At 35.0% G+C, this 9463-nt stretch overlaps 1 protein-coding gene across 1 annotated transcript in view; it reads left to right on the top strand.

Moving 5' to 3' along the window:
- The first annotated feature begins 1145 nt into the window (after positions 1 to 1145).
- The window catches only part of LOC114240441 (phosphatidylinositol-3,5-bisphosphate 3-phosphatase MTMR3), a 110779-nt gene continuing 102461 nt past the window's right edge, over positions 1146 to 9463 (top strand). The window contains exon 1 of the mRNA XM_089733767.1: positions 1146 to 1291. The gene's annotated coding sequence lies outside the window, so the exon portion shown is untranslated. The remainder of the gene's footprint in view (positions 1292 to 9463) is intronic.

Raw genomic sequence — 9463 nt, 5'->3', positions numbered from 1 at the left:
AAACCGAAGCAAATGGAAGCTGAGGGTACAAAGAGCCACGAAGGGCTTTCAAGGACACGACCTTCAGCAATGAAGTATTGGACTAAGAATAATACACCTGCATTATAAAGTAGTCAAAAAAGTGATATAATTGTAATAGTCTAGCAGCTATTATTGATGGTGATAGATTGAATAAAATAAGCTGAGCGAAATTGTGAGACGTATTTTAGAAAAAGATAAGTATATACAAAGTTAGTTACTACTAGGTCGTATAAAGTAAATCACACTAGTAAACAGATCAAATAACTATTTAGCTCTTGAAAGTAAATTACCTAATATACACCATAATTTATCATACGGAGGTGAAGGATAATCCAGCAAAGAGCTATTATTTGAGGCATGACCCTCAGAATTAGGGATTATCGACGAAAGAAGGAGAAGAGATGAAGGTGAAGAGATAAAGCTATCACTATCTACCTTTATTGTTGCCTACCTATATTTACGTGTCGAGCGTGATTGTGGTCTCTGTATAAAAGTAGATTTAATAAAAAAAATCAGAATCACCGGCCCCATATACGATATTTTCCTAGATGAAATGTACGAAATTATATAGACAAGGACTAGTTCATTCAAACCACGAAAAACATTTTTAAGAAACACATTAAGCCAATTGGAAATAAATTTGAAAATGCCTTAGGTAGTCAAAGTCTTAACGATTTATATTGTAGTCACTAATAACTGTTTATTGCATGGTGACATACTGATGAAATTACAATTCCTGTCTACAGCCTCCACAAAACAGTCGGAGCCAAAGATATATAATTTACGTCTGCATCTTCTGATTTCACCAAATACTATGTATGCCTTTCAACCACTTTTAAAAAAAGTTAAAAGAAAATAACAGCTGATTTTACACTATGGATTACCGAGTAGAACAAAAAGCACTATGGCATAAATTTTGTTTGGATGGTAGGTAGGTTATATAGTCTTTCTCTTTTTAATTTGACAGCTGATCTTTCAATTTGAACTGTCACACTACTACTTGTCTCGGTCTTGAATATGAAAATAAAGAGAGAAAAACATAATTTGTAAAGAAACACCAAGGACAATTCAGTCCTATTGCATCTTTTTCTTGCATATATTTTGTTGAAATTATAGTCTCCTTCTTGTTTTGCTTCTTGTTCCGTCTGATGTTCTTGGTTTTGTGAGAGCATTAATTCGCAACGTTTTAAAAACTCTTGTGTGTATTTTGTGTGGAATCATCGGAAAGATCTGGATTTTGGTGTAGTGGTTTTACTTCAGCGTCCAGAAGGTATGAAACTATAATTATACGCACAAACATATCTGCATTGACAGACCTATTTAATGGGTACATCATTTTGTCAACCTTGAGAAAATAAATAGCAGTTTGATGTTGAGTGTCTTTGTTTATGATCACAACCTGATTAACAGTATTATCGTTTTGGTTTTGTAATAATCGAAAAATGTTTATGCAACCACCTGCAACTTTCACCGTAACAAAGGAATGTCATAAGAGATAACGTAAATATTCAAGAAAATGTCGATTTACCAACTACCCTCCATCAATTGCCCTAAATATTCCAATTAGAAAATAATGTTACATAATTCAAAATGGAAGCACCATAACAGCCCCTTAAAATTCACTGATGTTTTTTAAACTATATTATTAGATGGAAGTAATTAATTGTAGATAGTTTTCATGAATTTTATGCAAATTATAAAACAAAACGAAATAAATGTATTTAAGTAGATTCAGTTTCAGTAACTGAACTCTAGATTAAAATTTACAAAATTTAACTACAGTTTAACTCTCATCAATTTACTTAATTAGGATGTAATTAAATTATTCCCGGAAATAAAGACAGTTGATGCTTAGTAGTGATGTTTCTAAATAGGCTGGTAAAAATAATGTATGGAAAGTTATAAAGAAAGAATTTCAATCTATATTTAGAAATGGTGTGGGTAGATAGACATTTTTCATTTTCTTTATTGCATATATAGGAGGAAGTATCGACAACATCTTGAGGGTATTAGAAAAAAGACTGGATGGCCGGACTCTGAGAAGGTTCATCAAGTTGTATGTTCGACATGCTGCTCGATGAGGCTGTCAGGGACGGAGTTGATATATTTACTGAAATACTAATATAGTTCTTAAGTTATTTGAAGTACTAATGCACTATGAGACTATGATGTCTTGAAATAAATAAAAAAATATTTTTTATAAATGTGAGAAACAAATTCATAGCCAAACTTGGTGTTAAGTGGTCTTGGGCCCCTAGATGCAAAGTAGATACCACTCTCTTAGAGATATCAGTTGTGGGGTTTCAACTGTATTGTAATTAGGTAAATTATATTGATGAAGATTTTTACCACAGAATTTTAGTCCTATATTCTGGAAGTCATTTGTGAACTTTAGTGGATACAATTATTAATATCAATTAATAATATTACAAGACACCATTTTATTACACAAAAATTGGTACCCTCTTGTAGGATGTGAACACCAACATAATCATACAGCTCAATATGTGTGCACCAGTAGCCAACTACTTTTATAATACAGGGTTTAAATCTTCCACAAACAGCAATAAAATTTTATTATTTTATCAATGCGGGTAGACATTAAATTATAGTTTTTAAAAAAAAAACAGCTATAATATATTAACTATATTATTATATAGTATTAACTGTCATGTGTACTTTGAAGAGATTTGCCATTCTGTAGCAAAAAAATGGCTTCCCGTTCAACGGTTTTGCGGTACTTGACTTCATCAGATCTTCTTGACAATAAACATAAATTTTGAAGAGCTACTAAACTAAATTTGACTACTTTATTTAGCTAAGAACAACTAAACTAGAATAACATTGACCACTATATTTACCAGGGGTGCTTTTGAAATCTTTGAATATGTCAGATATTATATTTAAAATTGTTTCCAATTTTTATTTAAATTACCACAGGAAATTTATCTGGAGGGCTGCGATACTACCATGAATAAGTCTCAGAGTGGAATGGTAAAAGGTATTGTGCTGGGGTAGGTGTAGTATATAAAATGAAGTTAATATAATTTTATGGCATTCTAGTTTGAAAATATTATATAATTGAGACTGGTGGTTAGGTGGTTCTGATGTTAATGGGTTTTGATATAAATAGGCTCTGATGACCTTTTAACTTCCGCAATGCTAAGAGCCATCTATTGAACTTGTGCAATAAAAATAGTTTTCTAGGAAAAAGCTAGTAAGTACGTTAATCTCAAATATACCGAAAAAAACGAACGAATATTAAAAGTATCTCTTTCAATCACCCACTTGGTACTGCCAATGTCACTCAACTTTGGTTGGCTTGTTGTTATTGCATTCCTGTTAATTCCAAATACAGTTTGACCTCCTGTGAAAATTCAATGCTTATAGTTCCAAACTCGTAACATAGATGACGCTAGTTGACGTTTAAAATGAGTTTAAATCTCAATAACAAACCAAAGATTGACAGTTGTTTTTGGTTCCGAAACATTAAGTTCAGACTTGACTTGATAGATGTCCATAATTTTTTCGTGAACTTGGACTATTTCCTTGGGTTTCAATGATTGGATTAAATGAACACTTTCTGAACGACTGTCACGTTTTTACGCCATTTTTTTTATTTATTTATTATTTATTGTAGGCAGACGAGTATACGGCCCACCTGATGGTAAGTGGTCACCGTCGCTCATGGACGTCAACAATGCCAGGGGCAGAGCCAAGCCGCTGCCTACCATAAAGTACTCTCCGCAAGCCTCGTTTGAAGAAGGACATGTCATAGCGCTCGGAAAACACCGTGGAGGGGAGTTCATTCCAAAGCCGGATGGTACGTGGCAAAAAAGATCTTTGGAAACGTACTGTCGATTATTTTTAACGCCAATTGCACGAAATTAATTGGTTTCTTGAAACTTCGCACGCTACCTATCGCATGCTGATGATGCTATGATAAAAACCCTGCTTGCAGTGCCAAAATCTGTACCGTGTTTCATTTTAGTCGGATGATTATCAACGCATAGTGCATACCATCAATCTATCTTAGGTTTTAGAGATTGGACAAGCTGTCACCCCTATCTCTTACATCCCTGGAATCTTTTGTGTCGTTTTCCCGTTCTCTATTCCTCGTATTCAAACACCGTCCGCATGCTTTATAAAAGCCTATTGACATTTAGGTTCGGGTAATTATTGTCCTAGATAACATTCTAATCCTTGCTAGGCCGTCACATCCCTAAATTATATCGTAAACAGATTCAACCTCGTTCTTGCGAAATACTAGTCAATCCCGCTCGCTTTGCTGACCGATCTTTGATTTGACTTGGATCCGATCGCTACCAAACTTCACAGGATCATCCGCTAAGGCAACCTGAAGATTTCCTGAAAATTTTATCGAAATCAGTCCAGCCGTTTTGTAGTCTATGGGGAGATTGAACACATCGCCTTTTATTTATATAGATTTAGTAATTTACGAAATGCGGCGGGTTTTATGCTGATAAACTTTCTTTTCTAATGGGTAAAACGCTCTGTGCAAAATGCGTAGTAATGTAACTATATATATTCAATTTTTACATACTAAACCTTCCATACGATACTTAGATCGGTATTATCGGCAATCCGAACGTCCTTATTCTGTACTCAAGTAATCAAATGTAAGCACAGGGCTATCGACAGTCCGCTATCGCTTGCTTTATTCTTTGCAGACATGCATAGCATTTGTGACATACACTTGAAATTAGAAAATGTGGACCAAATATACGTATATAAACATGTTTTTTTTTTTCAACTGTATTCGCTGTATTTGTTTGTGTGTGTACGGGTTAGTTGGGTATTTCATTATTTCTTTGATCATTTTGTAAACGCGGGATATATAATAATACAAGATGCGCCACATGACACATGTTGCATATTATAAATTACTAGATGAATCATCATTCATGTACCTCGTTGATTTGATTGATTTACGTTGAGGATTACAATGTAAAGTCTTATACGCTATGGGGACAGGAGTTCTTTGGTTGTGGACTGTAATATTCATTTTTAATATCTAATTTAAGTGTTTACACTTAACGAAGTGTGTACGGGTTAGTTGGGTATTTCATTATTTCTTTGATCATTTTGTAAACGCGGGATATAATATAATAACACAAGATGCGCCACATGACACATGTTGCATATTATAAATTACTAGATGAATCATCATTCATGTACCTTGTTGATTTGATTGATTGATTTACGTTGAAGATTACAATGTAAAGTCTTTTACGCTATGGGGACAGGAGTTCTTTGGTTGTGGACTGTAATATTAATTTTTAATATCTAATTTAAGTGTTTACACTTAACGAACTGTTGGAAAGTATTTTATGGTAAATTTATAAAATAGAAAAGATAAGGGTTTCAAGAAAATTTGATTCCATTTATAGCTACGCCTGGCCTGAAGTTAAATTTGGATTTTAAAGCTTAAGGACCGTAACCGCGTTTATAAAAATAAAACCTTTATCAAAATATTTCGTTGATATAAATTAAAATTATTTATGAGCAACGTTTTATGCTGCATGGAATGTTTATGTATTGAGATTTTGAGGAAATACGAGCTTGCTGGTAAAAAATGAATATGCTCAGTCGTTCTGTAATGATATTAATGCGCAGCTGGCCATCGAGCCAAGTAATGGCGGAGATTGGGGGCGGGTTCCGATTCAAATTCATCCATCATTATGTGCAATCTTCGAACGCGATCAGCCGTGAGGGATTGTTCTATTAGCATTGTAATGTATCAGCAATGCAGTATTAAACATTTATTCTCATCGAGATCCATGCGTCAGCATCGCGTTGTATAGGCAAAAGTATTGGCGTCTATTGTATTAGATTTAATTTCATTTAAATAATATTACTATTTTATCTATCTATAGAATATATCTATTACACAACTCTACAAAAAAAAAAAAAACGTTCTTTGTCCTAACGTTTATACTAGGTTTTTCCCGTTAATTATTCACAAAAACGAAAATAAAATACCTTTTTTTGGTATAAAGTTTGCTTTTGTGATAGTTATAGTAATAATACCGATTTTTCAATTTTTTTATAAATTTTAATTAATTTTAATACTTTCAAAAAAACCGCGCTATGAGAGTGGGGTGTTTACGTTTACACAGTGCCACTAGATGGCGCTCGAGTCATAAACAACGATCAGGTGTTTTGTACAAGCCCAGAAAAACTTAAAATTTCACGAAAGTGTAAATACGATGCTGATGCATTTTGTTTCATATGTGGTCAATTTATTAAAGTTCAAAAGCAAACTGTTTCATGCCATGTATTTTTTTTTTGACTAATTGCATCTAAAATATCGAAATTTTATGCTTTGCAATCAAAGTCAAATTTGGTGTTGACCCGTGTTATCGATAAGATATCTCCAACCGAAGATAAATGAGTTTTTTTAACGTTGAATACTAAAATGTTTATTTCTGGATGTACCAGGAGACCATAAAAGCGTGCAGCATAAAACTTGAAAGTAACTACGTAATCTTTGTAGGGAGCTATGTCGATGTAAATAAGTCGACTGATTTTATTATTATGAGATGGACGGTGTTACGTAAAAACGAACAATTCGAAGACGTTTAAAAAAAAAAGAGTGCTATTTATTATTTATTATCAAAGGCTGACTCAGCGTGTTGGTTATTTGATAGTGCATTTTGCTATTAAAGTTGCTTTAATAAATCTATTCTTGGCTGTAAAATCATATATAGCTTAAACTACAGTGGTTTTTAAAAGCATTCATCTTCATTTCACACCAAAGGAAAAACTTTGTCAAGTTAGATAATTTCATTCTTATCGCTTCTCCTCGTCTTAAAGAGCAGTCTTATCGCTTAAATAGACGCAGAATATGGATTATGGATTTAAAAAAAAAAAGAATTTTTACTTTTAACTTTAATTAGAAGACGAGAAAACATAAATGACATTTTCGTTGTCTATTTAATTGACTAGGGACACTGCGAGCTACTTAATAGACGTAAATCTTTATTTTTCTTATTAGCATATTAAGAACGGCCTTCCCGGATCTCTTGTTTATCCAATCGTATTTGTTTCATTCTTGTTGGTTCATTTTTGCGTAAATAGTTTTTTATGTTAGAAAATAGAACGGGAAGGGCGGTTCGATGACCTCTAAAACCTGATTCCATCTTAATTCGCTGCGTGCGGGACTCGTTCGTGATAAACGCCACACCGGCGAACATGTTTATTTAATGACATATACACGTATATGTAAAGATGGCGCCATGATCATATTAATAATAATTGTAATTTGAATACGATCGATCTTGGTAACGTAATATTCGTAACATTCTAAATTCGACCTTAATATCAAGTCGTTTAAGTTTACGGCTGATTTTTTTTTACTGACCTCACTTATTACGTTTCCTAGTTTTTTTTCCTTACCTATTCGCTGGTAGCCTAAGGGGCTATTCCAGCTATGCCCGGACGGGTAGAGATGTGCTCACGGGCTCAACCTGAGAGAATTTGCGAACACTAGCCCTAGTAAGGGCAGAGCTTCGCAGAATCCACCCACTGAGTAGTAACTCAATGGGTTGTGTCTATGGGTTAGTTCCCTAGTCAAACTTTTCGTCGTAATCGACGAGTTCAACGAGGACGGTGCTTCAAGATCCTAAAGCACCGAATTTTAAACATTGCTGCTGTTTGGACCTCATTTTTACCGGACAACTGCTGTCCCATTCTTCATATTGAATCTTATTACTGCTTCACGGCAGAAATAGGCAGTGAGGTGATCCCTACCCGTGCTGGCTTACAAAATTCACTAGTTTTGTTTTTAAGTGCGAGACCGCGTTCACGTAATGTCTTCATACCCGATCCTGTGGACTGAATGGTAAACAGTCGACGTTGCCCTAAACACGTCATTTCGGATCCTCCCGATTCACTAACGGTGCTTTTAGGTACTTCAAGCACCGGTCACCGTTCTCGTTGAACCCCTCGCTTACGATAAAAGGTTAGGCGAGTAAACTAACCCATAGACACACAGCCCAATGAGCTTCTCGCCGGATCTTCTCTGTGGGTCGCGATTCCAATCCGCTGGTAGATTCTGCGAAGGACTGCTCTTGCTAGGGCCAGTGTTAGCAATGCCTCCTGGTTCGATCCCCGAAAGTTCACCTACACGCTAGGGTTACGTTGACATAGCCTCTCAAGGCTATCCTAGGTAGTAGTAGATTAGATAGAAAAAAAAAAGTAATGTCTATGGGGTTCTGTAACCTTAACACAAGATGGGCCGTGGTTTCAGGTTCAGGTACAGATACAGGTTCGTAAGCGATTACACTTGCATCGCTATAGTCATATTTCATCGTCTTAGGTCACCAAAAAAGTGACAACCCTAACGCGCTAGTTGATGTTCCATTTATCTAGTCTCGACCCTAAATGCATATAAAGCGTAGGTATGTGTTCTATAATATTTAGCTCAGCGTATTTAACTTATATTATTACAGAATACACCTCAGATAACGATGGTATTAACAGAAGTTATATCAATGTAAAGTACATGTATATATTACAAAGTTACTACCTCACGTATATCCTCATTGATGTTGGTCACGTTTTATATTTACGATCACACACAAATAGATATTTAAATAGGTTCGTGGGTAGTGCATTCGTTTCGATTGTAATAAATTAATTGCCGCTTAAGTCAATGTATTTTTACTAGTGTCGGTACGGAGTGCGTTGAAAGCCCGCACGGTTACGTTGTGGAGGGTTATAGGCACAGATCATTTTCTATGATCTGTGGTTATAGGTAAGGAGCACAATCTCGTGAATGAAAAAAGTCACCGTCGAAAATGTGAAGTCGTCGTGGCCTAAAAGATAAGACGCCCGGTGCATTCGTATCGTGCGATGCGACTGTGCCCGCGTTCGAATCCCGCAGCAAACAAGTAGGCATTTTTTTAAATGAAATATGTACTTAACAAATGTTCACGGATGAATTCCACGCTGAAGGGAATATTATCGTGTAATAAAAATTAACGGAGGCCGTGGCTTGGTTCTGCCCCTGGCATTGCTGAAGTTCATAGGCGACGATCATCACTCACCATTAGGTGATCGTTTGCCTACAAGGACAATAAAAAAAAATACAATAATTGCGTTTAAAATCGACTTCAAATTTAAACCTAATTGCTTACCCTAAATAACTGGGAAATAACACTACTTATATTTGATATAATTGAGAGGAAATGATTTCTTTCGAATCGGTACCAAAATTATTCAAACAAGAGGTATTTTTGAAAATTTATACGAATACAGGAAAGGTCAACAGATATTAAGAAAAAAACGGTACCGCATTAAGGGTCGGAGACACAGCTATTAAAATACGTAATGATTTCGGACACCTCGTTTTTCTTTTTTAAAGTCGGTTAAGAAGTAAATCGCTTTTACACTATAAACGCTCCATAATTTTAACATT

This window comes from Bombyx mandarina, chromosome 16 (assembly GCF_030267445.1).
Source record: "Bombyx mandarina strain Sakado chromosome 16, ASM3026744v2".
Classification (NCBI taxonomy): domain Eukaryota; kingdom Metazoa; phylum Arthropoda; class Insecta; order Lepidoptera; family Bombycidae; genus Bombyx; species Bombyx mandarina.
The sequence above is the reverse complement of the archived record's forward strand: the minus strand, read 5'-3'. Positions and strand labels throughout refer to the sequence as shown.